Source organism: Crocodylus siamensis, chromosome 6 (assembly GCF_052110815.1).
Source record: "Crocodylus siamensis isolate JL-2025a chromosome 6, ASM5211081v1, whole genome shotgun sequence".
Classification (NCBI taxonomy): Eukaryota; Metazoa; Chordata; order Crocodylia; family Crocodylidae; genus Crocodylus; species Crocodylus siamensis.
In genome coordinates, this window is record NC_143400.1 from 36,023,429 (window position 1) to 36,050,623 (window position 27,195).

Below are 27,195 nucleotides of genomic sequence, written 5' to 3' on the forward strand. Positions count from 1 at the left end.
GTTAACTTTTACTTTTTTCCCCCCAAGTCATAATCTAATAGGAGAAATTTAGATAAGGGATCCCATGCTACCATGCTGAGAAAACTTAAAAAGACAAGACTGGAAACCTCCTTTAAAAAAGTTTGGTGAAGACCTGGGCAGTGCTATATATTGAGTGCTAGAATAATGGGGGGAAAACTATAAAAGGCTGAAAAAGTCAGTACTCTAAAAAATAGGTGCACAACAGGCAGGCATCCTAGGAAGATCCAGCTAATTTTGTTATGGCATTTTTCATTCCAAAAGGGGCTAGGGATGCTTTATTAACTATTTTAGTTGTCCATTTGTTTAAAACCAAAATGCCATGGACAGAAGCAGGTTCTATTTTGAAAAGTAGGGAATTGGGGCGGGGGACTCGTACTGTTTAACTGAATCTACCTAGGGCAGTTTAATTCAAGTTTGGAATTTGTCCAGAACAGCTGGCTTCCCTGATGTCACTGTTTGAAAGACACCTACTCTAGATTAAGTTTACTGACAATTCTGGCTTTGTGATGGCACAAACTGACTCCATTACCGTGACCATTATGAGGAAACACTTCTCATTGTAACCATCTTCATGCACATTAATTCAAGGTAGTTAATCTGCTATACAGGGTGTGGGCAATGTATGGCATCTCTGTGTTTTCAGATGCATTTAAAGACAAGAGAGTAATTCTTTGGTTTAGTGCATTGCCTAAAAAATCATGCTTCAGATTATGAAATGAATAGTCTTAGTTATGAGCAGGTAGGTGTGAATTATTTTGGAGGCAATAGTGCTACCAAGTAGCCAAATATTGTCAGTCAAAAAATATGTATTAGCCACTGAGGACTTTTAGTAAGAGGGCACTGTCTTTGAGAAATGATTATATGGATATTTAGGCATTTCCATGTTTAAACTCTTGCTTAAATTGGGAAGATGGCAAAGTGCTGTGTTTATGAAAGCAGATGTTGACCTCTGCTTGTTATTAAGCTGTTTCTGCTGGAAACAGACAATCTCTTGTGGCTGCTGTCCTAGTAACCTACTGTGCTGATTCAGTATTATGAGTATCTCAGTAACATCACAAGGTAAATTGTCTCAGTAAGGAAGAGACAGTAAGCTGAGTAAAGAACTCTTCTTTTTACTTTACCAGGGCAAGCTGGCTTCACCCTCTGTCCTTAAAAATTTCAAAACGTGTGCCTTTTTTCCAGCTCAGTAGACCTAACTTGCAAGTTGAGTGAACTCTTTAGTGCCTCTATAGGTACACAACCGTGTGTGTGTGTGTGTTTAATGTTGGGTTTTGGTTGATTCATTTATTTTGTCTTTTAAAAGAACTAAATATAGCGTGGAAGACCCACATGAGTCACAGTTGTCTGCTTCAACCTAACTCCAAAGCTGAAATTGCCAGTCAGAGCCCAAGGCAATGATTAGCTATTTAGGCAGTTGGGTTAAAATCAGGTCCAGATTTCCAATAGTGGTGTCTAATTTTAAAATACCACCGGAGGCATCCAGAGCCCAATTTTCAGAGAAGGGCTGGTTGGGAATTTTCCAGTAGCCCCATGCTTTTCAGTGAAAAAATGCTTATTTGTTGAAAATGAAACTTTTTGCAGGGACGTGCCACTTTTGATGGAACTTGTTAAAGGAAAAGTTTTTTAGTTCCAAGAACTTCTGGTTAAAAATGAGAGGGACCACACCTACGTCTGAATACTTACTAGCACAGAAGATAAAGCATTCACCTGGGTGTGGGAGACCCAGTTTTGAATTCAGTTGGTGCCTGACTTGAACTAGGTTTTTCAAATCCCAAGTATGCGTTGTCAACACAGAACTATAAAATCAGTCCCTGGTTCAATGAATGTTCATGTATTTATTAATATGAAGTGGAACAGCTCCAGCAGGAAAGATAACAGAAACCCGCTCCAGCGAACCTGTTACAGTCATGGTTATGGCTCTCCCCTGAAGAATGGAGCCAGGATTGGAAGCTGGGCCCTGCACATCCCAGGTGAGTGCCCGAAGCATTATGTGAGGAGTGTGGACCTTCTTGTTCTCTTTGTCTTTGTCTTTCTCTCTTTCTCCTTTCTCTTTCTCTCTTCCTCATGGAAAACTGCAAATGGTCTCAGTTTTATTCTGATGTGAATGGGAAATCATGAACATTTTCAGAAGGTGGGAAAACCATTTCTCACCTCCTCTAGTGACATGCATTTGCAGCTCCTGCATTTTGGATATTGTTGTTGCTTCTCCCCCAAAGACAACCATCAGTGCTTAGTGTACTCAGAAAGAAGGGCCTGGGTGTTTTAGGATGAGCACCCAGTATGTGATACCATGCTTGAAAAAGTGTGTCCCATTATCTGGTTCGATTAACCTTTGATTTGTACACATATATGGATGCCGAGCGCTGGATGCTACTGGCCTTTGCGATACTAACTTGCAACACAGCCTTGCTTATCAAACCCACACTTTTCTCTATGACTGTCATATTCCTCAGTAAACACCTTCTGTAGTTATCTAAAGTTAGTCAATATCTTTGATATTAAAACTCTTGGGCAAGTCCACACATGTCGGCATGCCCATTTGTAGTAGCTCAAATTGGAGCAGCACAAATTTGAGCCAGCAGTTTTTGCCTCAGCGCATGTGCCCAGATATGCACTTTGGTGTGGGGCAAATTGTGCCACATGGGGCAAAATGACCCTGCCCAGCTCCTCCCACATAGGTAACCAGCGGGAGCTAGAGCCTGTGGCTAGCACCTGTGCTGGCCCCAGCAATATAAAAACCTGCCCTGGTGAGCAGCTCAAGGCTACTTGCCCTCAGGAGCTTCTGAGGGCCAGCCAGGTGGTATCTAGGGACACTACCCCTTGTGCCAGCTGGACTGCCAAAGCAGTCCTGATCTGGAGTGACCCCTGCCCCCTCTACCCACTGCAGCAGTCTGACAGTGGGGGCTGCTACCTGGCTGTGACCTGCTGCCACCTGCAACAGTATCTGCCCCCTTGGACCTGTGGTCCCATGGTTGTACACCTGCCAGACCCTGATGGGATGCTCCTGCTCTGCCATCCTAAGCAGCTATCGCCCAGAAAATGTGTTCCTTGAGATGGCCCACTTTGAACTGGCCAAGAGGTCAGGCACCTCATCTGTCCTCCAGCTGGGTCCCCAGTGCAGGCCCTGGGCAGGCTCCTCTGCCCGGGTCTTGCCACTTGTGTCACCAGAAGAGATCCTGGTGTTCCCTGTTTAAAAATTGCAAATTCTCTGCTAAAAAAAACCCAAATTATATCATTAAAATACCCAGAATAGTGTTCTGTCACTATTAAAATGAAATGTCACTATGTAGAGAAAAATCAGTTGGGCAAAGTTTTATTGAGATAGTTACAAGTTTAAAGCAATTTGGAAGCCTACCACTACCTCTATCATCATAATAAAATCACTTTTAAATATCTATACACTTTGGCATTTACTTTTGGCTTTTTTGTTCTAGAAAAATCACAGCTGCTGGAGTCGAACCACACTGCCCTGAACCATGCGGGGGGTGTTTCCAGGAGGGCCCTGAGCACCCCAATTGGCTGCTACTGTGGGGGTGAGGGAGGGACCCAAACCAGCCCACTCCCACAGCCCCCTCCCCTCCTGTCCTTCCCATCCCCAGTCCCTTACTTACCCCGTACAGAGCTGGGGTCCATGCGAGCTGCACCGGTCCAGGCTGTCCCACACATGGAGGCAGTGTGCTTCAGCAGTGGGGCAAGGAGCAGCCATAGAGACACTCTGGCCGGCTACCAGAGCATCTCTTTGAAGGACCCGAGCCTCCAGTTGCCTCAGGGCATGGTCCTGGACTGTACCTTGCCTCGCTTTTTTTCTACAGGTTCTTCCTGGACTGTACCCTGCCTCACTTTTTTTTCTACAGGTTCTTTTTTTTGATAATTGGATATTCACGTAGCAAATTATGAGCCCCTGCTGCAAATATGCAGCACAGGGAATGTTTCTTTGTTCCCAGCATGCCTCTTGTCACATCTCAAACTGCTTTGAGATGTGTCAAGAGGCACGTGTGGACTCGTCTGGATGCATTCCTTGAGGCTGTGCCATCTATTTGTTTCATAAATGGCTTGCAGTGATGTGATCAGGCTTGCCCAGGTGTTGCAGCACCAGGAAAACATCCCAGGCTTAGGCTCTTGCTGCTAAAACATAATTCTTCTAATGTGAATTATCAGTATTACAGGGCCTCATGGAACAGTAAAAGTGACTGACATTCATTAGCGTTCTATTATTTTGCACTGGTACAAAGAGGTTGTCTGTATACATTGTTAAGGTTTGTTTATGGGATGTGGTGGCCTGTGTTTGCCAGGGTCTGGATCAGATTACCCAAAGAGGTCTCTTCCCATCCTTGCTACAGACAGAAATTACACACAAACTATTACAAGTGATCAGAAACCAGTTCATAGCTGTAACACAACAAAAGTTCAGTCCACATAAACTGCTTTCAAAATGGCTAAAAGCAATTTAAGATAAATCTGGATGGATGTAGTATCAGACTTAACTGATTTAGGTTACATTGGTTTATTGAACTTCTTTCCCACATCCCCTCCAGATTCAAGTTAACTCACAGTCCCCCAGCATCCCAGGATGCTTTGCACCTCCCCAGCAAATCCCCACTCACACAGTGGACCGGCTAGCCTTGGCCCAAGCTGTCTACTTCAGGTGAGCAGGAAGGCGTGCCTTAGCCCTCCCCCTGGCTTCTGGCCCTGGGCCACTGCAGGCATATGGCTGCATTTCCAGGACCAAAAGTGACCAAATATCTTAGATGAACCTGCGAAGATTGAATCGATTCAGCCTTTTGGCTTTTTGTCTGTCTGTACTTGGCCCTGATGTTAATATGAATGAGTCAGGAAAATCATAAGCCAGAGTCAGTACAATATTTCTTCTCACTGGTGGCTCACTCTGAAGGTACAAATTCACTTCACCGCAATAGAAAATTGTGGCAAAAGTTTATAAGCAGTAGTTGGTATCCTGAGTCATTCTCGGAGTCTACATTTTGTACATACAGAGATATCCGAGTTTCCTATCCTGAGAATACATCATCTGCTTATTTAAACCGAAATCCCATTTAGGCAGTTCTTAGTGAATTACCATCCTCTAACCTAAAACATAGTACACCTTGATCTAGTCTGAGCTGGATTCTCTTATTGGCACAATCTGTCAATGTACAAAGCTGTGGACAGGCTTCCTTTAGTGCACTGCCATTCTTTTTAAGGTTATTGGTTGCATCTGGGTAAACAGGGATGATCTAGGCTGAACTTTAAGGGAGTAAAATAAAAGTAGAGAGTGGATTCAGGGGTTATTTTTTGTTTTCAAGTCAATGTTGTTTGTCTGGGAATTGATTTTGTTAATAAGTAGTAAGCAGTTTGTTTGTTGGTTAATGAAGTATATTTCTGTACCTTAAAATGCATATTTGACAGCATTTGAAGCTTAAATACTCATTAGCACAGGTACAGCTCTCTGTGTCCTACCAAGATGCCTTGTCCCTGACCTAGGTAAACTCTCTTTGACAGTATAAGAAGAGAATTCAGTTTTCATAGCCAATTAAGTTCATGGTGTTGGAGGCATCTGAAAACAAGTCTTGCTAGTGCCATTTGCAATGGTGTCCTCTTGTGACTAAGATGCTGACCTATTAAGCTGACACAACTTACTTCTGCAAAGTGCCTGAAAAGTCACGAGAAGGAAAGGACTTCGGTCCGATCTGAAATAAGCTTTAAACTGACAAGTTGGAAATCAAAGTAAAGACTGTTTTTGGGGAGTTATTTTTTGTTTTGAGGTCAGCTTTGTTAAGGGAAATCTTGTTTGGTAAGTCCTAGGCAGGTTGTACCTTGGTTACCAGTTCTGATTAAAAGGTGTGAGAAAGCACCAAAAATAAAAAATCCTTCATTAGCTCTATGACATTTAAACTCCCAAGTTTTCAAATCTGAAAAAAAAAATGGTGTGAAAGGGGGAGTATGTCTCTCTGTATGTCCTAGTTTTAATTCTTGGGAAGTATCATAAGTCCCTGTACTAGTTTGGCGCCCCAGATTAGAAGAATGATGCTAGTCTGGGACTTGAAAGACTTGGGTCCAAGCTTCTGCTCCACTACCAATTTTGTATGTCCGTATGGGCAACTTACTTGGTCTGTCTGTGCCTCAGTCCTCCATTTGTCAAATGGGGATAACGGCACTGCATTATCAAAAGAGCATCAAACATCTCTCAGGTTTTAAACATTACAGGCATGGAAGCTATATCAGTGCTTCAGCTTGATGGGATGCCCTCCTAAAATAGTTATTCACAAATACACAAATTTGCTCACAGATGCCTGATTCCTCTTGCATTATGGAGCCCACTAGGAAGAAGCTGAATTTACAGAACCAGTAAAATAAACAGAACCAGGGGCATTTTAGCACTGCTTGTTTTGTCTGGCTTAGTTTTATACGTTACCTAAAAACCAGTAGGCTGTATACACCTATGTGGTACAGAAGAAAGTAAAAAGGGAAGGGAAAAGCTATTTTAATCAACAGTGACTTGCCTCACTGCTTGTTTTATTATTATTTATTTATTAGATTGGGGAAGAGGTCTGAAAAGGTATCTGGGAACATTTCAGTCGGTGTTCAGGGAAAAGGCTTGGGTGTTTGTTTTTTTTTCCCAGGGCAGCAATTGGTAGAAAATAGAAAGCAGGTATCAAAGGAAAAAAACATAGGCACTTATTTATTGTGGAAAGAAAAGTTCTGAACATTGCTCACCCCTGCTTAGAAGGAGAAATAGGAACAAATACCATTCCGTGCTTGCGGATGTGTACTGTAACACAAACACAAGAGCATAAAAAAAATCAATTTCTCATAGCCTCTAAATTGTTCCTAGCCTGAATCACCTTTTGCTGAATAAAGAATGGTTGCCAGAATTGCGTTTCAGTTGGGCTAGCATTGTAGTGACTAATGAGTAAAAGTATGGTGCAAAGCTGGAACAGCATCACCTCCTTTTTAGTTACATCAGTTAATAATGAGTTCTATCTCATTACATATGTGCTCTCTCCCTTTCTCTCTCCCCCCCCATCTCTCTTCTTGTTTATGCGTATCTCTTTAAAATGACCTTGTTATGCTTCTTTAAGATAAATTCTGGTAGACGGAGGCTGCAATAGCTGCTGGCTTTCCCATCGGCAGAGTTCCCTGGCTTCCAATTAGCTGCTGAAGAAATTCAGCTGACAAAGAAACAGGATATGGAATTCATAAAGTCCGTCTTATATAATCAAGACATAAACACCGTAGCACATACCTCAGCAGGATCAGCCAGAGCAGTTTAAATATTTTATAGTCAGTACACAAAAGATTCTATTTTTTGGCAATGAAGGAAAAATATTTTTAACTATTACCCATAACTGGGATCATGAATTTTCCCTATGTTCAAGAACGTTCTCCATGGATAGAGCTGTGAAACCCAAGTGTTTTCTGAAGATGACGGGGGCAATTGCTTTTTGGGTTCCATTCCCAGCCCTTTTCGAAATACCTTGAAAAACATAAAAATCTGTTTTTACCCATTTTCTAGGGTTGCTGCACACTTTCTGATGTTCTTAAAGCATTTCAAATTCTCTGTTTACGAGCAACTTTACTTTGGGAAATAGTAGTGTACAAGTACAAAGTAACAGCATAGGCTATGAGTAGTTTTGGCCGAGTTTGTGCTGTATGTGTGAGGTTAAATGTTACAAGTCATTTTAAGGTTTGGAGAACTTTTTCAGTTCAGTTAGGTTCCTGTTTTTGTGTCTTTTTTTTAAAGGGTCACATTATCTGAATTCCATAATAGTTGCAAATTAAGTGTGAGATGTTTAATTTCTTCTCTTTTTCTAACAGTGGTTCAGAATAATTGGGTTTTTTTATTCTGCTGCTCCAAGGTGGAATCTCATTATAAATATCAGTCAATTTATATAAACTCAGATGATTCCTCCAATATCATCATCAGCATGTCCTCCTTTCCCATCTCCTCGGTCACAAGCAACTGGCCTCACTGGGAGTATTGTATCCAGTTTTGGGTACTGTGCTTCAAAGAAGAGGTGGGCAAATTGGAAACATCCAGCAGAGAGCAATAAAAATGATTAGCCATATAGAAAACATGATACAAGTAAAGGATGGAAAACTCCAGCTAATTCTGCACAGAAAAGAAATGATTGTGGGGGAACTGGATAAATCTTCAAATACAGAAAGGACTGTTTTGTGGCGTATAGTGGCTGCAGTAGTCAGGACAAGTACTAATGGCCTTAAATAGCTAAAAGAGAAATTAAACTAGATATTAGGAGAAACTAGAATGAGGGTGATTAAGCCCTGGAACAGATCACCTGGACAGTTTCTGAAAAATACATGATTGAAAGTTTTTTAATGCAGGCTAGACAAACATGGCTGGGTTGGTTTAGACAGGGACAGCCTCCAGAAATTCCCCCATTTCTGCTAACATATCCCAGTATGTTTTTGTACTTTGTCCTTGCACATAAGCATAACACATCTTTAGGTCCTTCCTGAACCATTCTGTGATGTCATCCAGCCATTTCCTATATGCTTTGTCTTTTTCTTCACTGCTCATTATCAGCACAGTTTTTAGCAGATGGCCATCCTTCATTCAGAAAATGTATCCAAATAGCTGGGGCTTCCTCATCATCTCCACATTAATGACTATCTCTTTTGCACTGATGCTTTTTCTGATTGTTTTGTTTCTGATGTCGTTTTCCCAGCTGACCACAAGTAACCATCTGTGCTTCATTGCTTAGCATCACAAACTTAAAACCAGTTTCTGTGTTGCTTTTACTTTCTCATGCCTTCAAACTATGTCCATAGGTAATATTATTATTGTTATGCAAATATAATATTTCCATTATTATCCGTTAATTAATGGTAATATTATCCATTGTTATGCAAATGGTCCAAGGTTGTCAGTTAAATCCTTTTAAAATTATAAAAATGATGGAGCAAAAGCAAGAGATGGACATAAGGGAGAGGATAATTAAGGTAAGAGCTTCAGCAAAGAATCTTCCATCATAACTGGTGAAAGGAAATGACCAGGACGGCTAAACAGAAGGGAGGCATTGCATGAGCCTGGAAAGGGACAAAGTAGCTGTGTGTTGTATGCATTAGACTTTGGAAAAGGAGACAGGGAATACAGATTTACAGCTGTAAATTTGTCACTGTTTTCCTGAGTGCCATTGGGCATCTCCTGACTTTCTCAGTCTGAAACATTGCCAGGCCTATGGAAATACTACCTTACCTCCAAAGAGAAGAGATGCAATGTCCTTCATGGGTAACTGAAGCCAGATGAAGATGCTTTGATGGATGACACTGCATAGTATAATATTGTTTAAATATCCTAAATTATTTTGTTAAGGCTTACAGTATTAGTTTCTTTCATTGGTTTTGTTGCCTTGGGGTTCAGCCAGGAAGGTACAGTACTTTGAACTTCACTAGAGGCCATAATGATCAGCTTTGATTTGGTTGTTTATACATGCTGGTTCTTTCCAGAAATACAGTTTGTCTTGATTTTGCCTTTATCAGGGAGCTTTGTTTTTCCCTTACTATTTTTTTTTCTCAAAATTGTTTGCTCTGAGGGAGGTTACATGATAATTACTTACTTGCTTCTGGAGGGTGGTATCAACATCCTGAACAGAGCTGATTTTCTGCTGCAATTCTGTGGGAGCCCGTTGAGCTTCCCCCGCATAATTTTTGAATAAATATTGCAGGTTTTATATTTACGTAACCTCCGATCTGTTGACTTGTTAGGACTGTACTGAAGCCTACTGTTCCCAAATAGTTTAAATTCAAAGATGCCATGGTACATATTACTAAGGGATGATATAAAGTAAATGGGAGAGAATAACTTTTTAGGCTAGTAATTTTTATTTTAAAGTTCTTCAGTATCCTCCAGATATTTTATGTTGGTTCATAATTATATTACAATAGAAATAAAACTGCTAGCATCTAGGCCAGCCAGTTTAGATTTAGAGAAACCAAATTATTGGATAAATTTACCTTATTTTAAAAAAATAAATAAAACATGAACATATCGTGCTGCAACTCTCGATTTTTGCAGTTGAACAGCATTGCTGTAGCCAGCAGTTACTATCCAAAACAGTTTCCTGTTGGAGACTATTATTATAGACTTTGGATAGTCTGTAAGGTGCAAATCTGCCTTGCCTTTTGGCTGACTTACATTTCTCTTGTGTTTTGTACAGTTCCTTTGTTAAAAAGGTGTTTTACCACCTCAGTAATGCAATTATGCTGGTCCCTGCATTGCTCCATGTGTTTGAGAGGAGCTCTGCTTAAGCATCCACAAAATTACTTTCCTATGCCAGTAACCTACTTCCTTAAAACTCTTCTTTTCCACAATGCCTACGAAAAGCTTGGCAACAGTTAGGCTTCTGGTATGCCAACACTGTTGACTGTCATGCTGGCTGGTACCGTCTCATTGCTTCTTTGAATCTCTGACTGTATCTTTCTGTCTCTTACCTTATACATAAACTGTTTCTTCTTCGGGGCAGTTTGTTGGTACATGGCCCAGCTCAGTGGGGACCTTATACCTGACTCCAAAGTCCCAATGCTACGATAACACAACAACAGCCATTTTATAGAAAATAACTGTGTGCTAATAGGTAAAAAGCTTAGCTATTCTACATAGTTTTTGCCTGTAAGTGTCTGGTAATTTTTTAGATTGGTCTGGTTGCATAGACTAAAAACATAGCATTGTGTCAACTGTTTCAAAATTAGGGGATTCTTAGCCACGTTACGCACCACTAAGTTATTGCTTATCAGAAATATGAGGGTCACGTCTTAGAGTCTGGGCTTTTAAAGAAAACTTCAAAAGAATATCTTTGTCTTGTGGATTCCCTAGCTTTTCATAAAAAGTCTGAAAACCCCCCACTTTCTGGAACTTTAAACTACTGTCTTCTCTCAAATCCGTCTTGACAACTGTTTAATGGTATTATCGTCACAAATGGGCTTCCATTTAACTTCACCACTGTGGGAGAAATATGTGCAGTTTTAAGTGACATAGAGCTCATGTGGGCTTGCTGCCTAGCAAGTAGCTGGATTAAAGGATGTTAGGCCTCAATTAATTGCGTCTGCTGCATGACCTGACAGAGGAGGGAGCCCCTGACTTCCTTTGTTGCTCAAAGGTGGACCACATCATACAGGATCTTCAGAAGCCCCACTATGCCAACCAGGAGAGTAGTGGCACTGATGGATGGATGCTGTATCTAGCACAGGGAGACGAATGGTAGAGCTGTAGGCCAAGAACTGAGAGGGATAGAAAAGGAAAGAAGAATTAGAAATGATGGCAGAAAGAGAGTATTCCCTACTGGATACAGTATTAGCCCGGGGCACTGGAGACCTGAGTTCAATTTCCTGTTTCCAGCAGACTCCTGTATGAATTGGGGGGAACTGCGGCACAATGAGACTCAATTATCTTTCTATCACTAAGATCTGGGGAATAGTAATTCCCTATCTGCAGTGGGTCATTGTGATAATAAATACATCAGAGTTTGTAAGGTACATGGAGGGGGACTGGAGATAAATCAACACTTTATTTTAAGTTATCAGTCTTCTCACCTGAGACTTTGCAGTTTGCTTAATATCCCACCTGATACTTCTAACCAGAGATATTAAAAAACTATTTCATGCCCACAAATTTCTGCTGGTCTTGAACAATTTGCAGCTCTTCTGCATGAAGTATGTGAACCAGATGTTTCTTTTGCTATGAAATCCAGGATTCTGATTTGCCTTCTTTCTGAACTTATTCTTCCTGATAGTTTGTTGCGATTTATTAATCACCCCCAGATGCTGAAGTACTGGCATCAAGACCCAGTGCACATGTTTAAAATTCATAAGCAAGGGATTGTCTCTACTGCTGCTTGCAGCAAGGTAAAGAATAGATCAGGGTGCCCATACTGACCAACCTTTCTGCTGCTTAAGGAAAGAAAAACCTCTTTATGCCTATTACCTCTTCAAGAGCACAATGTTTGTGGTGGGATGGTGGGTTGAAGGAGTTGGAGTACGGTGGAAGAGAAGTTGTGTTGGTTAGAAAGGAGTGCATCTGAGTGTCTGACATCTTTAACTTAGAGAGACAGGAAAATTACAGAAATGTTCCCTGTGTAGGAGTAGTGACTGATAACAAGGCAAGGAGGTATAACACTGCATAGTATTTCTTGTTCAGCAAGATCAAATGAAAAATAAGGGTTTGGGATGGAGGAGGAATAAATTGTTCAAGAATTAAGCCATCTTCCAAGAAAGCTGTGTTTTCCTGACTTTATCAAACCAAAGGCCTTCTCTTAAGTCTCAGCTATGGACATGATGACCAGGTAGTGTCAGCCTGCTGATCTTGGAAGTAAGATGCACTGCCGGGTTTGGAGAGACTCACTATTTTGCGGGGATCCTGAACCTTGATTGCTGTGGGTTGGCAGTATTGGTAACCTCTTATGTGAGACATGATGTTACGGCCGACAAAAAAAGGGAACAAAATAGTCAGCTAATTTGCATGGAGTGTTTGTGTGCATGTCTTCCTAGCCATGCCTTGCTATATTTTATTAACAGTGTATGGTGTTTGTCATGGCTCTCATTGTCTTTTTCATGTTAAAAACAAAGGATATTAGGCTGTCTTTCTCAAGGGAGGAGCATTGATCTGCTCATGAGGAGGTCTGGCTTACAAAGCTTGTGAAATCCAGAGGAAATCCTTTGATTGGCAGGGAAAATTGCCATGGACTTGACTTCCCATGCTGTAGCCTCACCAGAGAATCGCTTTGATGCTGCCTTGTTTCCTGCTAATATAAAAACAAAACTTGCTGCATTCCCAATTACTACTTTATCTGTTGTAAACATGGTCCCTAGGGAAGGCGCTTCCTGGTAAATGATTTGCATGTTTGACAGCAGGTTTCTTTTCCCTGTGTTAAAAATGTAGGGCAGTATCTGTCAGTAGCAGAAGACCCTTTCTTCCTTTTGCCTTCTCCTCTGTGAGTGGATAATTATATTTGGGGGGGGGATATCTGCTGCCATGCAGGCAATTTTAGTTAATTTTGTAATAACTTAATCTGTGTCAAGGAAAATAAAATGGATCAAAATCTAAATGAGAGTGACTTTTAATAATAAAATAGTGGCATGCAGCTAGGCTTCAGTGCGTTGCCATTCAGAGTAGCAGTGCCATTTAAGTTAGGATGTTGTAGTGCATCTCAAAGGAACCATTTTTAGTTTAATACATTAAATTGCATTAAAATTAAAATATAAAAATAGCCTCTCCTAAATTACATTTGCAACATGTGACTTTTCAGGCCTATTTACTTTTTTTATCCTGCAAAAGTTATGCCTGAGAATGTTATAAGCTTTTCTCTTCTATCCACGGTGAAAACCAATTAGTTTTGCAGGGCTGGCCCTAGAAGCCTCACTGATGTATTATAATCAGTCATGAACAAAAGAAAGTTATTAGACTCATTTACAGGAGGTTATTCTGGAAGTCACGGGAATGTATTCCATTCATTGAAACCAGAGAACCTGAGAAGGTTCACTACTGTGTGCCTCCTGGCACACATCTCTAGACAAGCAAAGCATGCTCTTTAGGGTCTCGTCATGAGATTGGGCAACGTAAACTTTCATACTTAAGTAAATCAGTTGTGTCAGGGTGGGTGGAGTAGGATCACTGTGAACACTGCTAAGAAAAAGAACTCATCAAAAGTGATGGCATGTCCACATGCAGCTGTAACCAAGAGGACGTAGACGGTACATGTTAGGAAGAATTGAGCACAAATATAAAGGCAAGTTCACCTATGACATTTCACAGAATTAACGGGTTCACAGAAAGCCATGAGATAACTATGGGGCTCTGTAAAAAATCATACATATAAAAAAAAAAAAATCAAAACACTGCAGTTGCTGGGAGAAAGGAAGGAAACAGCAAATTAATGGGGTACCATAATATAGAAAGATGCTGGTTTTTCCTCCTCCAGTTTTGGAGATGTTATATTTAGTAACATTGTTTCATGGTATCTTTATAAGGAGCAAAATTGTTAGTGACTTGTTCTAAGATACTTATTCTTCCAGATAGCCTCATTGTAGTCTGAGACAAGTAAGTATGGCATTGGATGGGCTGATGGTTGCTTGTGACTGAGACCTTTGATGAAATGAATTTTCTGAGTTCAGCTCTCTCTACTATACTTTCTGCACCTTTTCTCTTTTAGTTTTCACCTTTTTTGATGTTGTCTGACTCTTAAACTGTAGGGAAGGGATGGACCTGCCTTTGTATAGGATCTCCTGCAATTTAATTCTTCATCTCTGTTTGAGCTTTTAAAGTTCAGCTTTGGAAGCAATATTTTGATGATAGTCATAATCATGAGTAAGAGTTGCAGAACTGGCATCTCTGTGATGTTCCAATAAACTGTTTCTGTTGTTTGGCTGAATAGCTCACTTGTTTCATGTTAACAGTCTTACTTTATATATCACATGCTTAATTTTTGAATTGTTGTAAACAGAATTAAATTGTTGTAAATGGAAACAAGCTGTATATAGGAGGCACTCTGCCTTTCATTCACTCCAGGAGGTGGAATTTAGGTCTTTTGACACAGGACAGCAATGCAACAGAAAAGAAAATTAAAGATGTTCTGTTCCATGTGAAAACTGATGGCAGAATTGATGTTGGAAAAGTGGTGATCACAACTGAGATTTGGCCAACAGAAAGCATTTTCCAATGTGAACTATATAGTCACTGGATTTTATTGAAATGAAAAGCCTGGAAGTTGGACATCTGAAGAGGAAGGGCACAGTTGAAAGAGAGGTATTTTTTAAAATAGTGTCTAATTCATGAAAATAATAGGTAAAAACAACTCTGCAAGTAAACTGTCACTACATTTTGAATCCTGACTAAAGACTTGTAATACTAGTACATCTTCATTTGCCACCTAACCCCCATAAGACATTGGCTTAATTGATTAGGTACCACCTGCTAAGAGGCCAAATTTATTTTTGCACTTCAGGGCCCTTGTGAAACACAAAGTATTCACCACCACCACCCAACCCCATCCCCCGCCTCCAGGCGTGTTTAACTTGTGAGAACTGCTGTGCTCACAGCAGAATGGAGATATGATATACCATTGCACTGACACATGCAAAAAGTTTAGTATATGTGGACTTTGTATTAATCAATGATACTTTGCTTATTCTGTAGTGAAAGCTTTTAGCAATAGGTTAACCAACAAAGTATTAGAGGATTTGCCGATTGGCATACTGAATAATTAAGCAAACTGTTTTAACTTTACACTCAATTTGCAGGCAAACTATTGAATTTGCAGAGAATGTGCATTGGACATTGATTGTCTCTAGGCTGACTTGGAGGATGTAGCGTGTGTGCGTGCATGTGTGCATGTGCACACTTGCCTGCTTATGCATGGCCTGATCAAGAAGAACTTACCCATGAGAAGGTTTGAAATAATGTCATGGTAAACAACTGCTTGAGCCTTTTGAATGGATCTAATATCAGCTGATCTGTCAAAGTTGCAATTATCTCAAGTTCAGATCAATATTTTTGGGGTTATTTTTTTAAAACCAGAGATGACAAATTTTGCTGTCTTTGTTATAAACAGACAGAAAGGGTAAACTTTTATTCTGCATTAATCTTTGAAGAGGCTAAGTACCAAGTAGCTTTAGCTTCTAAGGTGCTCTTGAGAACCAAGGTTAGAATATTATGCTACGGGTAAGGGACAGACCTCTAGCTATGCTATTGCTTAATTAACCTTGCAAATCCAGTTTCATGCTTTTTGTAAAAACAGAATGGCTTTTGGATAAACATAAACCATGGTTCTGTATATAAGCACACAAGAACACATAAATGCCATGCTTTGACTTTACAACCAGTATTGATTTACTGTCAAAGATAAAACATTGATTGTGTGGGAAAGGGGCCAGGGAAGCTCCAGATATTTTTATTTAGAGTAGAGGCAGGCAATTATTTTCGCTGGAGGGATGCTTAATGAATTTTGGTGAGTTGTTGAGGGCCACAAGTGTAGCCCCGCTCTTTGACAGCCCCCTGGTTGCCGTCTCAGGACCAGAAGTCCCATTCCTAACCCCTGACTATTGCCACCAGGAATCTCTCCTCTTGGCCCCTGGAAATTCTCCTTTTGGGAGTGGAGGGGTGCCCTCTTGGAACTAGAAAAAAGCCAAATCATATACTAAGAGTCAAACACCTACTATAAGATATTTAATTTTATTGCAAAAATGTTTTGCCATGATTTGTGTTTGCATAGTGTATATATAGAGGTTATCGCACAATAACTCAAAAATAAATTCTTGCTCTTGTATACTGGGTGCGGGGCATGATTGGGGGTGTGGTGTGTGTATGGTAGGTTATCAAGGGTTGTGGGGACTGGTTGTGGGTTTGTTGGATTTGTGGGGTGTGAGAGAGGGTGAGGGGGTGTGGAGACCCCCCACACACTCCCTTGCATGGCACACAGCCTCCACCGGTGGTGGCAGCAGCAGGCAGGGCACTCGGAGCACTTGTGCCTGGTGCAGGCACTGCCGCCGCTGGCACACAGCTCCAGCCAGAGCTGCACACAGGGGCAAGGACGACAGCCCGGCTGGCCTGACTTTATCATGTGGTGCTCCCCACGGCACAAGTGCAGGTCCTGACACTCGCACACTGCCAGGGGAAGCCCCGCATGATGGAGCTGGCTGCCTTTACCACTCCCTGCCATGCAGGTCCCAGGGCTCTGCTAGAAGTGTGCAGGAGTCCCAGCCCCTGCTTTCCTGCAGAGCGCTGGGGGCTGTGCACTGGGCAATAGCATCTACCAGGAGAATTAAAGGATCATAGAGCAATGGGGCTGATATATGCATATTTTAAACAATTCGTAGTTTTACCCACACTTTGAGACAGACAGACATATGTGTACATGTGCATATATTTGCATATGCTCACATGCATCTAACTTCATCAAAATTTAAGATGGGAATGGACCACCTCTGTGTTAAGCCAACACGGGATACTTTCTAGCAGCTGTGAAACTGTGGGGGATAGGTGAGTTCACATAGGTTGATTGCAAAAAAACCCAAAATTCATAGCCAGAGTAGAATACTGGTCTTTCTGAAATGAGTGGATGTTTGGCTGTTGATGCCAGTGGGGTCAGGTTTGATTTACAGATTTGTCTGAAATTACTTTTAGAAGAGGTGTCAGTGCTGCTGTCTGGCAGAATAAATCAGTATTGCATCCTGGGAGCTATGGGGTGTGGCTGGTGCATGGAAGGATTTGAACGGGAGACTTCCAGAAGTAAAAGCATGACATTAAGTGACAAGGCTTCATAGGTGGAGCATGTTACGACTGTCTGGATTTGCCACAGGGGGTGACATGTATCACGTGATGACTGGTAAGCTACAGAAGCATTTCCTAATAGAAATCTGTTTTGTTGTTTCCATTTTAAGGATGATTTAATTGCACATAATCACATGTGCGATAAATCTTTGGGATGGATTACTGCCATCAATGAAACTTAGAAAACATGACCTCTGTTCTGCAACCCTTTCCGAAGGTTGACAAAAATACCCAAACTACTTAACCATGCTGACCTAATTGTCAAATATATAATTGTGCTTTGACTGCCTGTAACATTCACTGTCACTTGAAAATGTCAGCTGATATTGCTTTAGGCTATGCAGCCATTTAAATATCTGTCCAAAATGCATTCTGTTATCATCAAAAAATACCAGTTTTCCTCTGAAATATTATTTTTTTATGTCCTGTGGACTTGTGAAGTCTTTCTATAGACTTGGGATGCTTTTTAAGTTTGTAAAGCGTTCTAGCTTCTCGGCCTCTTCCAGACTAAGATCAAGTGTGGTCTGATCTCTGAATCAGACGGTACTGCTCAGAATCATTCTGTGTGGAAATTGGATTTGGAAGCCTTTAAAAGAGCTCGGGACAGGACCTGTCATAAAGTGTAATATTTAAAAAAATAATCTGACAGATGCTATAAACTTGGGAATAATTGATTACTATCTCAAAATACATATGAACCAGTGTGGCAAGTTAACTTAAGATATGCTGACATTTCAATGCTCTTGTAGTCACTGGAGATAACTTGTGGCATGTCATAATAATTTGAGATTGGTCTCTCATCAGCATGCATTATTGCTAACAAAAAAGCATTATTCTAAGGTCAGGACATTTATTCCCAACCTTCAATGCCTATGTTTTTCAAATCATGGTTACAAAAATAGGTGTTAATACAAAAATAGGTGTTAAATTGTCTTTGGAAATAGGGCACTTCATGGTTGTTACTTTGCAAAGAACCACAACTGTGTTGAACTGGACACGCTGAGGTTAAAACCAAAATCCAGATTTTCATTGAACCATGTAGCAATGTAGGCATTATATAGCATTATAGGACCTATTGTACAATTAAATAATTCTGTTACTACTACCTAGTAGATGGGAATAGTAACTGCATTTGTTGCTTTTTAACACTAGGGGATTTGTTACCTGTTGGCTCAAGTTAAAAATTCAGGGTGGAAGAAAAAGAAAAAGAACAAATGACATCCTTGATCAGGTTACATTGCTTCTGAAATAGATTTTTGAAGATATAACACTTCTGTATTTTTGTGTTCATGTAAAAAAATAGCTCCTGCTTCTGTTGTGATATTTAGAAAAACTCCCGTTTAAATTAAGACAAGTCCAGTAGAGGATGTGGGTTCATTGTGGTCATGACATGAATAATAATTCTGGAATAATTCTGCAGTGGTTACATTTTCAGTTGACACAGAAAGCAGGAAAGAGACAATTGTATGGTTATTTCAGAAAAAAATAACTTCCAGTTAGCTAGCCATAGTATTTTTAATGACAGCATCTTAGGTGAGAGAGACTGAACCTCCACAGCAGTACGGTGCCTTCTAATTTGATGTCGGGGAGTGGTTCAGTACTGAATTGTCAACACCAGCCTGTTTACTCAGAGGAATTCATTAAGACTACCACCTCAACCTTGCTTTGCGTTTGGGTAAAACTTTACAGCATATTCCTATAAGCACAGGCAAGTATCAGACATCCAGAGTCATCAACATGAATAAAACTTCACATTGCATGCATGATGGGAATATTTGGGCAATTTAACAATCTACATTTGGAAATGTTGCGCTATGCATCCACTGTCTGTTAGTATTGCTGTAGATCTGCACGGGCTAGTTTAAAGAACTCTAACTTCCAATGTAGTTGAAACCACAGACTTTTTCTCTAGCAATACTTGCGCAACCTTTGAGCAAGCCAGTCACCTGCAGCATTGGCATTACTTATACATTTGCAAAATTTTATCATTTACTTTACTTGTCTTGTGACTTATCAGTAAAGCAGAACTTTCAGTCACCTTCTCTGTTCTGCATACACCAGCCAAGTATCTTCTATCACAAGCTAAGGCTGAGTGTCAAGTCCTAGAGATAATGTGCACTTTGGATAAAAAGGAGGATTAACCTGTATCCTTTAAAGGGGACAAAACTGTCATAGAATGTCATCTTTTTCCACTTAAAATACATTATTTCTCTGTACTTTGCTATCTTCTGTCTTTAGAGTTTTGCTGTTCTAAGCACCAGGAGTGCTCAGAGTTCTTAAGTTAAATACGGAAAAGGGTAAAGTTATAATAGGTTTTAGTCTTTCATGGCAACAGCCAAACAGTCTCTTTAAATTTCTTTTGGCAAGATTACAGGAAGAGCTAGCCTCTGTGTGGCACTTTTCATTTCTTGAAGCAAGCTGAAGTACAGAAATACAATACCTTATCCACCAGACCTTGATGCAAGCAGCTGTGGTCAGGCAGATCCTCCTTATGGTTGTTGCTGGATCTGGAACACCATAACACTGAAAAGGATGATAAGTATGTGCAAGGGTCTTGGTCCCTTCCATACCCAGCCCCTTGTACCATGTGCATTTAGACTGAGATATTAAATGACTATATAATGCTAGGTCCTCAGCCATTTTAGAGCAACCTTACTCAGAAATTGATGGGAGTCATAGGAGTTTACAGTGGACAAGAGACATTGAAGACAGCAGCCAGAATGAAAGTGTTAGATGCTTACAGCGCTTGCTCTTCGATATATACCATGCACCCTTTCTTATGAAAGAGAATAGCTTTTTGGTTTTCATAGAAATCATGCTCTTTTTTCAAACATTTGCTGGTATACCACGAAGTCTGTGTTCAAGTGATATGAGGATTGGAGTTTTCCACGTTTCAAATTGATGATAAGTTTTTTTCCTACCTCATGTGGTGCTGAGACTCCAGTTCTTCTACAGACTTAATCTATAACCTCAAGCAAGTCCTTTTCCCTTCCTGTGTCCCACTTGCCTAAAAGGAAAACAGGGAGGGATGTTAAGATTAACATTTTTTAATAATTCTTTTTTTTTGTTTAGCACGTATATTAGCCATTGATTTCTCATACCTAGGATAATCATTTATTCCAACGTGGATGAGCCATTATAGGATTTATAATTGAGCAGCAGCAAATTTGAGATTCTCTTGACTAAGGTGTTAATTGTGTTTTGGTTTCTTTTGTGTGGTTAAGACTATACCTTATTGTATACCGTTTATGCATAAGTCTGTTTCAAAAGACAGTTGCAGCACTAAAATCTTTTAAGTATCTAGGAATTTTGTGATTTGTGACAACTGTCTTCTCCTTTTTACTGGGTATCTGTCTTCATACTTTACATAGTGGTAGCTAAAGATAGCCTTGTGTTTATTTGGTATTTATGAATAGAACCTGTGCCAGAGTCTTGATTTATGTACAAATGCAGCACAAAATCCTTCATTATTGATGGCCTGATGTGTGCATAAAACACCCATAAATAGGGCTCTCCCTGTCCAATCGTCTTATTCTTGTGATTGATAGGATGGCAGGTTAAAACTTCAGCACAAGCTATAATTTATTATATCAATAAACACCCCCCCCCCACACACACACTATTTGAAATAGCATTACAGAGAAAAAAAGTGGTCTCTTCCCCTATCTATTCTATGTTAAGTTATACTAGTTACACTAATTCCTACTACTGTTTTATAAATGATACAGTCCACTGGTATAAAACTGAGGCCTCTCACACACTGCTTGATAATATAATATATTTCTTTTATAGATACTTGCTCCTTATACATATGTAATCCTGTCTTGGCCTAATGTCAGTTGTGATATAAGTGATATAGTAGTCTTTGCAATGCCTTTCCAGCCCACAGGATAGGGGTGAGGGCTCCATGGCAGAAGAAGTGATCTGAAAGTGTTCTGTGATGTTAGAAAATCATTGCAGCAGGACATGGATATGCAGGGTGAAGCTCTGACTTTCCTTTATATAGATTTTACATCCATGTAAATTCAGTGGGATTACCCCTGACCTACACCATTGTGCATCAAAAAGCTGGTTTTGATCTCACTGAACACTATGAATATTATTTGGTGCCAAACTACCTTAATTGACCATGATCTGAAAAAGAAAAAAGATGAATTTTTCATTAAAACTTTTTCCAACTTTTCAACCAAGTAAAATTTATTGTCATACTCTTGTGAACACTTTTTCAGAAGATCACGAGAACATGTGTTTGAATTCAACCAGCACTGGGAAGCGCTGATGCACTTGCTTAAATCCCATTAATGACATTGCTGTCTTCCATAGGGTAGCTCTCCTGAGAGTGCAAGTCTCCTTTCCCAGACCTATAGATATATGGCTCTTTTGCTTTGGTTACACTTTAAAATTTTGCTAACATGCTTTAGGATAACTCTAAGGAAAGCCTAGCATGTTCTTGAAGAAGTGAGCACAATTACTTACCATTGTGTTGGGCTTTGTTAGGAAAAGCAGAAAGTCAGTAAGTCAGGTCATAAGCCATAGGAACTCATGCAGGACCTATTGCTTTACTTGCAGAAACAAAAATGCTCCATGGACTTGAGCAGTAGGGGGAGTGTTACACAAATTATGTAGAACAGAGGTGCCACAGTTGCATTGTGAATAGGTGGAAGGAACATAAAGCTTTTAAGGAAGACAATGTCCAAATGAAAACCTCGTTATTTAGACAGCAGCTATGGGGGGAATAGTTCATGTATAGCTCTGCTACCTCTCCAAATTCAGCAGTGACTGAACTGGTATAATTCCATTAAGATCTAATCTAGAAACATTTCAGCAGGTTCCATTTCTTTGGAAATATTTTCATGAAGGGAGAATCAAATAAATGTATACATCTAGATTTCTAAGCAGTCTTTGTTTTGTACAGCTGAGACTATCATTCTAGCTTTGATTACCATATAGTGATATTGCTGGAGGCTGTAATATAAAAAACTATGAAATTGAACTTGATATGAACCATGACAGGCGTCCTTAATGTGCTGATGCTTCAGCTTTCAAGTATATTCTTTCACTGTATTATACAAAATGTGGATAAAGCGATAAGTGAGTTTAAAAATTATTGTATAAGTGGAGCACACTGTCATACAGTAAAGCATTTTACCCTAGGGGAACAGAGTGTAACTTGGTATGATTTCCTCCCTTAAAAGTACCTGTTAGGTTCTTCTGCAGCTGCTGTTTTCTTGGAGGCCCTCATTTTTTTTTATTATTATTTCTTTTAACTTTCTATTGAATGTGGTATTATATTTCAAGCTCGAATATAGAAAAGTTCAAGTATGAATATAGAAAAGTTCATTGTCTTAATACATGTGTAAAAGATGGGCTGAGTATTTAGAAATTGGGCACTTGTACATGCCTTTCATTTAATTTTATCTGCAGTATGAACCAATTACTAACTTGAAGATCAAATGATGAAATTGAATTTGGGCACCATTGGAAACACCAGGGTTGGCAGAGTATATTACTGAATCTTTACTTCTGTATCTCTCTTTATTCTCTTCTTTCTATCCTGATATGCCCAGTATTGGTACCTAAAATGAAATGCACCAAGAATTCTTGTTGGGATCTTAAATTTTTGCTGTCCTTTTCAGGTGAATCTTGTTCATGCCAGCTCAGATGATCTTTCAAAAGACTGGACTTCATGAAACTATGGCTTTGTGGATGACATTTAAATAGTCAGTCGCTATGAATCTAAGTTTACCTCTTAGATAATTTTATAACCTTCAATGAATTTTTCTTTTCTTTTCTTTTCTTTTCTTTTTTTAAGGCTTTAAGATTTCAGTCTTCTCTGAGCTGCACTATGATACAGCACTCTGGCAACGTAGCTTTATTAAAAGCCCAGATACAAAGTCCTTGACTTAAGATCTTTAAAGCACAAAGCTCCTTTAATATTAAGGATCAAAAAAGAAAAATTTCAATAAAAAAGTTCCTTACTTCATGAAGAAAGATTTGATGTTAAAAGTATATCTCCCTCATGAAGACAGGAAATGCATACCTGATACTCATTTAAATGAAGCATTTTTTGTAGATTCCACAGTCTCAACACAAGCCTAATAATAAAGTAAGAATGAGTTAAGGATGTTTATGGTGAAGAAATATATTCAGCAGATCCTAATGATTTGGGAGACAAATACCCTCTTCATCATATAGCCTATTAGTTTAAATAGTTGCATAACAGGAATATATCATGTTTTGAATCACAGCAGTGAATTTTGGTATGCCCTTACATGGTGTAGTAGTACAGATGTTTTAGGTTGTTTACTGCATTACAAATGATACCTCTCCATTAGTAACCACCTCTCCCTGCCAAACCTATTGAAACCAATAATGTGTTTCGTCTTAATAAGGTAATTGATCTTCAATAAGGTGTGCAAATTCAAGTAACCTATACATTAGGTTGCATTCTCGTGCTTTAAACACTTCTGATAAATCTATGGTGGTACATCAGTTTGGTCCACCTGAGGATATGGCCTTCACTGGCTTATATAGCAGTATCAGTTCATAACTGAACTAAATTCTGTAGAAGGTTTTTGCCATTCTTTTTCTTTTGACCTTGAATAACTTGCATAATGTTTCTTTTGCAACAGTCGTCATTTGAGGTAATGTGTTCTCTCTCCGTTTTAGTCAGATGCACTGGAACGTGAAGATGAGAGGTGCTATTGCTCTGTAATATAGTAGTGCAAATACCTGTGAATAAAGCAGAAGAATAAAAGCATTATTTCCCATATTTTCTAGAGTGCTGAGGATGCAGCAGCTCTTAACAATGAGAGCTGCAGAAAATGTTTGAAAATCTGGCTAAACTAATTGAAAAACCTAAATGATATTGTTATAAAATCTGTGTCCAATTGTGTCTGTGGAACATTTCTGTAAATTTGGTTCCTCTGCAGTGGATCCTTTCTTACATCAAGCTCATGACACACAAACCTGAGGCTTTTTTGCTGTGGACACCAAGGTTTATTTTGCCTTACAGATATGCATGCATACCTCCTAACCCTCTGTTCCAAAAAGAAAGGGAAAAATACTCAGTCACTTGTGCTGATGGCCACAAGGTAGCTAGGCAGTTAGCACTGTACCATTTCCCCCTCTGCCATGTGTGAGCTCTCCTGCTTTACCATACAGTGAAATTGCCATGTGTGTACTATGATTGTTACAGCAGAGTAGCTCATGTGTGTTTCTTATCCCATGGTCAAAATACATTTTTTGTCAATGATTTACATGGCATGAATTAGGATTCCCTTTTATAGATGTTCGCTAAAGCAGTGGCATGTCACAGGCACATCAAGCTCAAATTGTTACTGCACTATTTCATTTAATTCTTTAGCTTTGGACTCCTATATATTATGCACACTTACATTGCCTTCACATTAATGCCCCAAACCCTCTTGCTCTTCAATTATGTTTATTCAACATTTTAAACAAGTGGCTAATATGGTATAATTCAAGAGTGAGTGGAGCATGATGTAAAGATAGATAAATTTTCCATTTATCCATAAATTATCCATTTATCCATAAATTATCCTATCCATTTAGGAAGCCCAAGCTACCTTTGGTCTATCTTGAAAATGTTTATCGTTACGCTGATCATGTTACAAACTGTCCACTTGAAAGCAGCCTTTTGTGAAAATGTTGGCTACGATTTTATAAGGTTGACAGTTCCCCAATTTGACTCTTTATATGGACCTTTTCTCTTTTTTTTCAAAAAGTGCTAAGCCATCCATGCTTGAAAAATCAGGTCATTTTGAGTTCTGCACATGAGACACCTGAAATGTGGCTAATAATTCTAAAAATATTGTCGCTTTTCCATTGTATTGTCAGAAAATAGCTGTATAGTGAATTCCTGTGTTGTAATAAAAACAGCTGAGACCACTTTGGTGGTAGATATTAGAGGTGTACGAATCAGGCTCTATTCGATTCTGATTCGTCCTGAATCAGGGACAGTGCTTCGATTCATTGATTCGGATCACTGTCCCTGATTCGATTTGGCCAAATCTAAATCTGAAGATTTTATGCTGATTTGGAGAATCGGCTATTCGGACATAGACAGAGCTTTAAAAGTGCTTCTGGTCCACTTCTGGGTCTGCTGCCAAGTGTGCTGAGGAGCCCTCCACACTTCTGTGGGACACTCCATGTGCCCCAGCATTGCAGTGCTCATGAGCCCCTGCTACCCAAAGGTATGTAGAAAAAACATTTAAAACTGTCTATGTCCGAATTGCTGAATCTTTATGAATCTCTCCGAAGTGATTTGGAGGGTTCTGATTCAATTCAAAGACATTAAAGGGTCCTCTGATTAGATTCAGGTTCGGCGATTTGGCCACCAGGCCAAATCTCTGCTGAATCTATTTGGGGACCGAAGCTTCACACAGCCCTAGTATATTCATAGATTCATAGACATCAGGGCTGGAAGGGACCTCAGGAGATATGCTATAATTTACCTGTCCACTATCTCTGTGTTATTTTTAACAAGTAGAACTGTAACTCCTTTGCCAAGAGGTCAGTGTTAGTATTCCTATCTCGTATATGGGGAAACTGAAACAAGTGGAATTGAAGTAACTTGTTCATGACTGGTACCAAGGCCCTTTTCCATGCCTGGAATGGCATCCAGGCCTTTCAAGTCCCAGCCCAGTGCTTCATCCACAGCACTATAGCATTGCTTGTACTCAGCGGGGGAGGAGGAAGGAGTGTCCAGGAGCCTGCGCCTCCCATTACAATTCCATGGTCTGCCCATTTGAAGAGGAGGACTGCATGCTGTAGCTGAGAAAAGGCTCAGGTTTCTATGGTGCTAGTAGATACGAAGCAAGAATAAAAGAAATTTAATTGATTTCATGACAATGCTGCAGCACATGCCTCAAGTAAGCCACTGGCTCTGTGTTGTGTAGTGTATTGAAAGGAGAGAGGCTGAAAAAACAGCTATTCACACGCCTTTGTCACTTCGGAGGGATAGTTAGACAATGCGTGCCCTTTGGGGCTCATACAGGTAGTGGAATGAGGAACGAAGAGGAAAAGCAGATGGAGGAGAAACTACCCAGAAGGGCTTGCTCCCCCCCTCCTTTTTCCCTCCCCCAAAAATAAGGAGCACAAAGGCAATTTGCATTAGTGCTGCAGTGAAACAAGCCTCCATATTATAACAGTTTAATTGTAAATTGAAATTGCCTTGGGACATCTTAGCAATTGAGCTTCTCTGCAGATTCATAAGATTAGAATAGCGGCAGCTCCAGCATATGACAAGTGCTGCACAGCTGTGCAGGAAGAGGCTCTCTTCCCTTATACAGATGCAGACACACAAAAGCAGGGGAAGCATGAGTGGTTTCATGTTTTGGGGGGTGGGAGGGGGAATTGTGTTTTTTTTTCCTTCTTGCTTTTGCTGGCTTTTGGCTTTTGCAAAGAAATAAACATCCTTGTGTCCTCATAGTTTCTCCTTAGGGTGTCTTTTCACTTTTCAAAAATAAGACGCATAGCAGTAACAGAGGAAGAGGAAAGGTTTGGGAACTTAGAAAACCTTATCTGTAAGGACCTCCATCTCAACAAGGAGAGTGTGGAGGAGGAATTAATAGTCTTGCTGCAAAAAAATAAAACATTTAACAAATTACACCTGCATTGTTAGTCTGTCTCTACCTCAGATCGCAGGGGAGAAGCCGCTTATATTTATGTTGAGCACTATCTGCCTCTTTCTGTCTAATATGTACATAAAATAGAGAGACACTTTGATCCTCAGGGCTTATTAATGTCAGGAGCTATTCCTGGTTAACTCCCTATGTGGACATACTTACTCTGAAATAAAAAAGCTAATTCAGAATGAGGCACTCTTATTCCAGAATAAGTATGTTCATACCCAGAATTAATCAGCTATTTCA